This window comes from Lycium ferocissimum, chromosome 8 (genome assembly GCF_029784015.1).
Source record: "Lycium ferocissimum isolate CSIRO_LF1 chromosome 8, AGI_CSIRO_Lferr_CH_V1, whole genome shotgun sequence".
NCBI lineage: Eukaryota > Viridiplantae > Streptophyta > Magnoliopsida > Solanales > Solanaceae > Lycium > Lycium ferocissimum.
The window spans coordinates 48494112-48504155 of NC_081349.1; the positions used below are offsets into that span (position 1 = coordinate 48494112).

Sequence of the window (10044 nt, forward strand, 5' to 3'; positions counted from 1 at the left end):
AATACACCTAGACTAACTCTAGCCACCCACATACTAATACACCTAGACTAACTCTAGCCTGGTGTACCACTCAAGAGCTTTTGGAAGCAACCTTGAGAATTTAGAATACGTACAAATAGCTTCCGTTTAGAGAAGAGTAGGTTTACAATTTAGCACAAAAGAATAAAGACTCAACCACCTAATGACCTAAAGCATCTTTAGTTCTGGATCTGGTCTTTCGGGTTGTTGAGGCTTTGTTCTTGGGGAACACCTTGAGAGGTGGAGACTATCACTTAGGATGGAGAAATTTGATTTGTGCAAGAATACTTCTTCATTTGAGCATGGTGTTGTATATGTAGAGGGAAGGGGGTGAGAAGGTGATAGCCCATGCTGGTCCTCTGCTATTGTATTGTTGCTGCACTACTATAGTGGCGACAGCTTCACACCTGTATAGTTGACTTTTCAATGCTCCAGGGACCCAGTCTCTCATCTGGAGGAACCTGGTCCCTCATTTGTACTCAAATAGGATGCAACAACTCTGTTTCCTTCTTCTCTACTGCTGCCGCAATGTCGATCTCTTTCTGATTGTCTGATGGACTAAGCAATAGCTAGGGACCTGAACTCATCTAGTCTCTCTGAATCTGTATCTGGTCCGTCATATATGAACATATCTTGCTGAGAACCTGATCTCATCTAGTCCCTCTGAAAACATATCTGGTCCTTCATATATGAACATATTCGACTTGTGCAATGACCGATTGCATACTGTTTCTTCAAGGAGCATGTCAACATAGCTGAAAGACATGAGATATACGGTTCCTTAGGGTTTGCCAAATCATCAAAACTTAAGGTATCATAACTCATCAATTTCTCCCTTTTTGATGATGACAAAGAAACATACTTTGTATTCCCCCCTGAGGACAAGATTTCTCACTTGTTCCCCCTCAAGCTCAGACCGCCTTCTCACTTGTTCCCTCTGAAGCTCAGACTGCAAGACGCATAGTTGTTTTCTGGTTCCTTGAGTAAGGTTTGTCAAATCATCAAAACATAATATAGCATAACGTATTAATTTCCCCCTTTTTGATGATGACAAACATATACTTGATATTCCTCCTGAGGACTAGATCTCACTTGTTCCCCGTACGTATCTGACCTTCACTTGCCTAGCTTACAGACCTCTCACCCCTTTCCCCCTTTCTACATGTCTCTCCCACATATATCAATTTGTTCTTTGAGACTGTGAGATATACAGAGAGAACACATTGAAGACTGGGTCTGTCTCTAGATCTGCACAGTTTGACAATCATTAAAACATAGAGTGTGTCACAATCATTTCCCCTCTTTTTGATGATGACAAACTCATAGACGATGTTCCCCTGAGAGCTAGATCCCGTTTGTTGGTAGTAGCAACCAACTATCAATCTCCCTCTGAATACAGATCTATCTCATAACAACACGTTGGTAGCAACAACCAATTATCAATCTTATTTAGATCTGTCTTATAACAACATGTTGTTAGTAGTAACCAACTATCAATCCCCCACCCGGAATGATTCCCTCTTTTGGCATCATCGAAGATCGAGTCTTTCTCTCTAGTTCTTCTAAGTTTGAAAATCATCAAAACATATCAATCATTTTCCCCCTTTTTGATGATGACAAACTTGGAGACGTTGTTTGCACATTCTTCCACTCTTTTCCCTTTTCCCTCTTTATTGTCTTCCCCTTTTTGGCATCATCAAAAAGACGAAATCATGTTCAAACATTGAGGGAACTTGTGGAAGGTCAGCTAGCTGACACTCCCAACTCCAAGCCATTTCTTTCAAGGCGCGCCCTGCTTAGTGCCTTGGTGAAGATGTCTGCTACCTGGTCCTCTGTCTTGCAAAATCAGTTTTCAGCAAATAGAGTGATAGAGAGACCAAGTTCCTTTATGTTTGGTGCATCATTGACATATTCAGAGGCCTGACGTCCACTTCTTTGTTACAACAAAGAAGTGTTTCACTTCTTTGTCCAGCCTCAGAGATGCTTGATACAACATCAGTTGTTCAGCTTTGAGTGGGGTAATGGAGGGACCAGTTTCTTCTGTGCCTTCTGGCGATTCTGCTGCATAGGGATCGGGTTCCTCTACGCCTTTTGGGGATTTTTCTGCATCTTCTTCATTTCTCTGCTTGACCTTAATCTTGGCAGGCCTTGAGTGAGAGGAAATCATCCACTCTTTCAGTTTTATGCTTTGAGCGGTCATTATTTGAAAAAAAACATTTTATTTTTTATTGTCTCCTCTCACTCCAGCCTTTTTCCCTTTCCAAGGACCAGGTCGCTCAACTCTAGGTTTCTTCTTGATCTTTGGACTTGCCATAGAGCCAGCCTCACAACTCTTCATAGGAATATAAGGGCCATCACAAATCATGTTCCATAGCTTTAGATCGTTAGCCATGATAGAGTTATGCCTTCTTTCCTTCCACTATCCATAATATTCTTTTATTGGATCTTGGTGGTCTTGTGATAGATTCTTTTTTCTTTCGGTTTGATGAACTAGCCATGATGAAGATCCTTTCTAGGTGTTAACCTTTTAGAAAGAACCCGCTCTGATACCAATTATTAGAGGCTACGCGTCCACCAAACAAAGTATCGTGAGAGACCTGGTTGCTACCAGTTCTCTCAGATATTGTAGTAAAAGAGTAACACAAGATTTTTTTTTACGTGGAAAACTCCTTGCTCAAGGGATTAAAAACCACGACCTACCCCAGTAGGATTTCAACTCCACTAACCGAGCAACTTCATATTACAACCGATTGTAAGCTAGGAATTAACTCCCATATCCCCTCACCCTTACAATAGCCCAATCGTAACCTTCACACTTGACTACCCCTAGCCAAGCAAACTAATACACCTAGACTAACTCTAGCCTAGTGTACCACTTAAAGGCACCCTTTGAGAATTCAACACCGTGACTAACTCTAGCCACCCATATACTAATACACCTAGACTAACTCTAGCCTAGTGTACCACTCAAGAGCTTGTGGAAGCAACCTTGAGAATTTAGAATACCTACAACTAGCTTCCGTTTAGAGAAGAGTAGGTTTACAATTTAGCACAAAATAATAAAGACTCAACAACCTAAGGACCTAAAGCATCTTCAGTTCTAGATCTGGTCCTTCGGCCTATTGAGGCTTTGTTCTTGGGGAACACCTTAAGAGGTGGAGACTTGCACTTAGGATGGAGCAATTTGATTTGTGCAAGAATACTTCTTCACTTGAGCATAGAGGTGTATATGTAGAGGGAAGGGGGAGAGAAGGTGACAACCCATGCGGTCTCTCTACCGTTGTATTCTTCTTTTTTTTGCTATACTGCTATAGTGGCGGCACCTTTACAACTGTAGAGTTGACTTTTCAATGCTTCAGGGACCTAGTCTATCATCTGGAAGAATCTGGTCCCTCATCTGTTCTTGAACGGGCTTGACAACTCTGTTTGCTCGTTGCTACCGCCGCAATGTCAGTCTCTTTACAGTTGTACAGTTGACCAAGCAATAGCTGGGGACCTGATCTCATCTGGTCCCTCTGAATCTGTATCTGGTCCTTCATATATGAACATATCTTGCTGGGAACCTGATCTCATCTGGTCCCTCTGAAAACATATCTGGTCCTTCATATATGAACATATCCTACTGCTTGTGTAGTGAGGCCCGATTGCATACGTTTCTTCAAGGAGCATGTCAACATAGCAGCAAATGAGATATCTGGTTCCTTAGGGTTTTTCAAATCATCGAAACATAAGGTATCATAACTCATCAAGATCATTGTTTAAACCTTTCAAAGTAAAGACGGGAGGAACATTGCAAAACGCCTCCTTTCTATTATTCTGCATATTCAGGACAACTTTCTACCCTTGTTTACTTTTTTTTTTTTTTGTTATGTATGTTTGTTTACAGTTAGAGAAACACATAAATGTGAAATCCATCTTTTTTGATAAGGTAAAATTATAGAGCATTTTTCTACAATATCAATTGATGAATTTCAACTATACTAAAGATTGTATGTTAAAACATTACTATTTGTTCACTTTACACGAGGGCAAGTCCACATATAGTGTATTTTAAGGACCTCTATTTAAGACATATCGGAAGTTTATAAAATTTTGTAAATTTAACCAATTCAAAATCAACTTCAGAAACACTAACTGAAATTGCAAAAGTCTGCGTTTGAAGTTACAAATTTTGTCTAAAGTTTGGCATTTGCTTATGCAAGTAAACTTCTGACATACGCAAACCCAAATATTAGATGAAACATCGACTCTTTTTCATTTTCTGAAGTCCCTTTATCATGTATGCAATTCTGCTTATTTTCTCTCTTTCCCATTTTTTTTTTTTTTTTTTGTGTGTGTGTGTGTGCGGCTTTTTTTTTTTTTTTTTTTTTTTTTTTTTTCTGTTGGTGGGATCTTCTTTTAACAAATCAGAATGTAGAATTGTAATGCATAAGAACTGTAGAATTTCTTGTTCTAGTTGTCAACGGCACGTTTCCTTTCTAACTTTTTCAATTTTTGCAAGTCAATTCTCAATCCACAATTCAAGTGTTTATGCATTACGCAAGAACGAATATATAGCACCAGAACGTACAGTATTCCCACGAAAACTTTCCTCTCACTTTCAAACCAGAATTAAATTGTTCGAAAAAGAGGAGGAAGAAAAAGGGAAAGCGGAGGAGGAGCAACCCGTTTTGTCTGAACTTCTCCAGTACTCACTACTAGTTAAATACTTTTAAAAATCTGAGATAACACTAGCCTTCACATCAAATTTTTACCTTTAGATTGTGTAATGATTACCCCTAGTCGATCAAATAAAAATTGCATGAATTTCTTTCAATTTCAAAAACACGAACACCATACGATATAATTTGTAATGAACATAAATGAAATGTACAGAGGTGAAAAGTAGAGAAATATGTTGTATATAGAATAAAGCTCTATCAATCAAAGCCCAGAGATGAAGGAAGATTGGACGAAATATGCAGTTGTTTCGACCTTGCTTGCGATGTTTGTAAATTACAGAGAGCAAATCCTAGCTGATCTTGATTGTATTCATGTTTATGTAAGAATGTCAATATAATTTTTGAGAAACTGATCAACAAGAATCCTGTAACCTCTCTCCGTAGGATGGTAGCTATCCCAGAACAAATATTTTGTGTCATCTTCACATGTTCCACTGTATTTGTTGCATAGGATCACCGCCTCTATTGTTCCCGTACCACAACATCCTTTATCTACTACTTCAAATCCTGACATGCATCATTCAAATTTTATACCACTTCATTTTTTTCAATGATAAAAGGAAATTAAAAATACATTTGACACTTTTGACTTGTTCATGGTGACAAATAAATACATCACTTCTTTTTTCGGACATGTGAATAAATATTTTATCCAAATTAACAGAAAATGTATCATAACCTTCAATAATCATAAGTCTACTGCTATATATATGTCAACCCTCAGGCCACCCTGATGTGTCTTATCGAGGGTAAGGAGCAAATATTCACTCTCGGTTGAGGGTGTAGACCTATCCACTATCTACTACTCAAATTATATACATAGCTGAATTTAAAAAAAAAATATATAACTATTAAATTTACTATATTTTCGAAGAATATTGAGCTTGTGGATTCACCTCTAGCTAATGATTCGTTAGAACAAGTAGTTTCAATTTATTTTATAAGCTGCAAACAACTAGTTCCCACTGAAAATATATTCAAGATTGATGATTATGATTACAAGAGGTAAGAATAACTTGAATATATAATTAAGAAAAACTCAAGCATTATAGAAATATGAGATCAAAAATATGTGTTTACCATGTTTTTGAGGGTTGACAATGAGATCAAGCACTGGATTGTAAAGATCAATCAAAGCCAACTTGGATTGAAGCAAATTTTTGGATAACGAATTAATTGCCGCTGAGAGCTTAGTGTTGGCTAATTGTGCTGCTTGATTGTATTCCTCAGCACACTCTCTAGTTAAACCTCCAGCAAGTGTTCTTTGGGCTGGCAAACACCCTATGGGTGGAACCCCAAAAACACCTATTGTTTTGCTCCCAACTTATATAATTCCTTCCAAAAGACAATTAAACATTAATTGATTGATCCACTTAAGAGAAGGGAAGAAGGGCGTACGTTTTCTTCCTCTTTAGGGTTTCCCACGTGCAGTTGTGTGTTCTTTCTTTCCGTTATTATTGTTTTCATTAATTGTTGTATGTTGGTCATAATTCATAAGTGAAGATAAAAGTCATAAAAGAGAGTACATACTTGGACAAAGTCGGAAGCTCCATCCACCATAAGATCAGTGTATGCATTAAGACCATACTGCAGCCGACGAATTCCGATAGTGAAATAGGTATTGGCGAGGTCATCGCTGCCGGCTACAACGAAGAACAAGCTATTGCTTAATATGTCGTTCGCTTCCTCTTCTCCAACCAATTCCTTAAGCTTCCCAATGTATTCTCTAAAATGATCTAATTGTGTTGATAGAGGTAAGGCTGACTGATTTTTTTCTCAAAATAAACCGGAAATTAAAAATTAGTTTCCACAAATACAGTACCCTCAAACCCCCCACCACCCACAAAAAAAGAAAAGAAAAAAACAATACGTACCTTGTACGAAGATAAATCGGTGAAAGTGTACTATCATTCATACTTTAAATTATTTAGACATATTATGGGAAAAAATAAGTAGAAAAGAAAATGTATAATAATCCTTCATATAATTAGAATCATATAAAATATGTATAATAATCCTTCAATTTTTTGTATGTAATTTTGTCATATAAATTACATTAATTCGCTAAGTTTTGCATTTGATCTAAAGGACATAATCTACAGAGTGAGTAAAATACCGCAAGGGTAGCTGTTTGAGGATCAAATCCACAAGCTCCTGATGCAAAACTTACTCCAGTTTTAAGATCTTCAGCTTGCAAATCAGGGTCAAGATAAGCTGGCATTAGTTCTTTAATACCGAGTTCCTCCACTGAAATAAATAATAAAGTCAATGTTAAAGTCAAATGAAATTTATGTTTGTTAGGAGCTACGAATTTATATAATATTTTCAATTGTTATTCACTAATGATGCTTATATAATCACGTGACATAAAAAACTAACCACATGAAACTATGTACATTAACTATGAGTTTACACTATCGGTAAACAAAACTTAAATTATTATTTTATATCATTAATATTGGTTAAAGTTAAAACGCTTCTATATCGAGATTTCTAAAGGACAAAAACTTGTTCAAATTTTTATATTGAACGGGAGAACCAACACTAGAAAAGAAAATCTAAAAGATTATATGCACATGCCCAAGTTTCTAATTTGTGTATCCCAGATTTCTCTTTCCAAAATAGTATTCCTCATTAATAAATCATCTAGCTCCGGTGCAAAAAATTTCATATGTGGTGTCACCACTTAAAAAAGTGAGCAAATGAATAGAACGAATTGTGCCCATTGCCCATGGGTTCTTTATTTAAGTGTCATTTTCTTTTGGGATTTAAATGAAAGTGTAAGTAAAAAAAATGAGGCTGAGCAAATTTGAACCCGCACCCTCTCACACTACCACCAGGTAAGTGTGCATCTTTGTTTACAAGCAGTGTCCTTTTAATATTTCTTTCATTTTATTTATTATTTATATATGTATATTCAGTAAAAAGGCCAACAAAGCAATGTCCCGTGATCCGGCCCTGTCTAGCTCCTTTAAATAATGAAAAACCAGTTGATGGGGTATAAAGAAAGTGCAAGAAAACCATTAGGAATTAAATGGTCACAGTCCCAACTCCCAACTACACATATGATTGATCACGTAGCTAGCCAATTTATTAGAGCTAGGTATAATTCTTGCGTATTCATTTGAAAGACTAATTCAGATGATGAGAAAAAACAAATTACTCCATTATATCCAATAAGCTCAAAGAACTCCGAAAAATTATGAAGGAGAACGCTTTGTGCTTATTGAGAAGATAACATTATTTCCTGACCATATATGGTATAATTAATTCTTTAACTATCCATTAAATTTAGAAAATTCAATTCAGCCTCCCTCTTTTTCTGTTGGAAAAAGATATAAAGAAAGCACGTACAGATCGTTAATCTAAAATTGTTCATCCACATATTTTCGACTTCAGCTCTGGGAATTAATATCCAAAGAACAAAGAATAAGAAGAGAGACCACCTCTACTTAGATTTCTATTTTGGTATTGGTCCTTTTCTTTTCCTTTCCTTTCTTTGTTTGATAAGTTATACTGTAGAAATTAAGTCACTTCAACGTAACAAAGAATTTAATTTGATCTAACTTATTTTTTTTGGGAAGATTGACCACAATCCGATTTATTTTGACAATAAAATATCCGGTTTTGATTAAGCAATTTTTGGACGGATATATCATGTCAATTTTACTAACCAATCCATTTCATAAACTCGAAACAAACTTGTTCATTTGACATCCATATGTATATAGTACGTAGTGGGCGTCTGTATAGCTTAAAATTCCATAGAACGTACTTACTTTCAACATGATTAAGTTCCCTAAGCTGAAACTCCTCAAGTACTTCAACCCTAGTGATTTAAACACAGCTTGAAGAAGTTTATTATTAACCAATGCATGCACGGATATATCATGTCAATTATAACTGTGAGACAGAGAATCCATTTCATAAACTCAAAACAAACTTGATCATTTGACACTCATACATATATAGCTTAAAATTCCATAGAACTTACTTTCAACATTAAACAAGGCATTTCCAAGAAACAATTTTAGGATAGTAATTATTCCTGTTCAACATATCATGCGTAGAGGCTTGAAAAATTAAACGATTGAAGACACATCTTCAATAAAATTACGTTGATTATTAACCACGTTGACGACTATTTGTCAACATTTTCTTTTTAACTATAACTGACATGACAAGGGACTAAGTCACACAGAATGTTATTTTTTGGTACTGATAGAATGAAGAGCACTGAGATGGTGTTTGGTCACTAGACCATACTTGCACCAAAAAAGATCTACAAGTTGTAAAGTTTACCCACTTTTCCTGCTTATATAGACGGTGTCAACTGTAAGATATGTTGAAGAGGCACAGTTCTCATGAAATACAAGACGGACTTGGTTCTGATGCACATTCGAAATTCATAATGGTGAAGAAAAATATGTGATACGTCCTTCAACTGTGAATTTGATAACGTGACAGTACTAATCTTCAAAATAATACAACACTTATTTGGTGTTCTAGTAAACAAAAACAGTCTTTTTAATTTTAGAAGGTTTAAATGTAAGATATGCTAATGGAGAATATATACCTATCAAGTCGGAGGGTGTCTTGGAATTGCTAAACCTTCCAGAAGGTTTATTTCCACCCATGAAGTCCTTCCCATATGGTTCAAAATTACATTTAACAACTGTGTTATTATGTGATTATTATTTCCTTGATCGACGATAGAATCTCCAAAAGTAAAAACAGCCTTCACAGATACATTCTTCGGTAGCTGCAACTTTCCTTCGCAGGCGACAAATAACAAAAACAAAACATGAAACAAGACCATCTTATTATGCAACAAAAACTCAAACAAGCGGACAACATTTAGTAGATGTATGCAAGTTTCAAACACTTAGTTCCTAATCAACAAAAAATTGGCCTGGTTGGGAAAGCTATAAAATAATTTTGAAGTACTTGAGTAGTGATGGAGTTTTTGTTTATTTATAGATGGCTAGAAGAATATATGTTATATATATTATTGACTAAATTAAGGCCTCGATCGGTCAATTGGCCTTTATTAGGTTTGTTAATTCTGTGTTAAGTTATATTAGTAATTACTACTCCCTCCGTTCACTTTTACTTGTCCAGTATTTCTAAAATAGATTTTTCATTTTTACTTGTCATTTTTCACATATTAAGATAAGACAATTATTTTTTTCCTGTTTTACCCTTAGCATTAATTACTCATTTCAAATCATTTTCCAAATCCAATACAACTACTGTAACAATTAATATGGGCATCATGGTAAAATATACACTTTATTTATTATTT

The 10044-nt window shown here is 35.8% G+C and overlaps 1 pseudogene; it reads right to left on the minus strand.

The window, feature by feature from the left end:
- Nucleotides 1-4800: 4800 nt before the first annotated feature.
- LOC132067026 (GDSL esterase/lipase EXL3-like) lies at nt 4801-9697 on the minus strand (annotated as a pseudogene).
- Between the last annotated feature and the right edge of the window lie 347 nt (nt 9698-10044).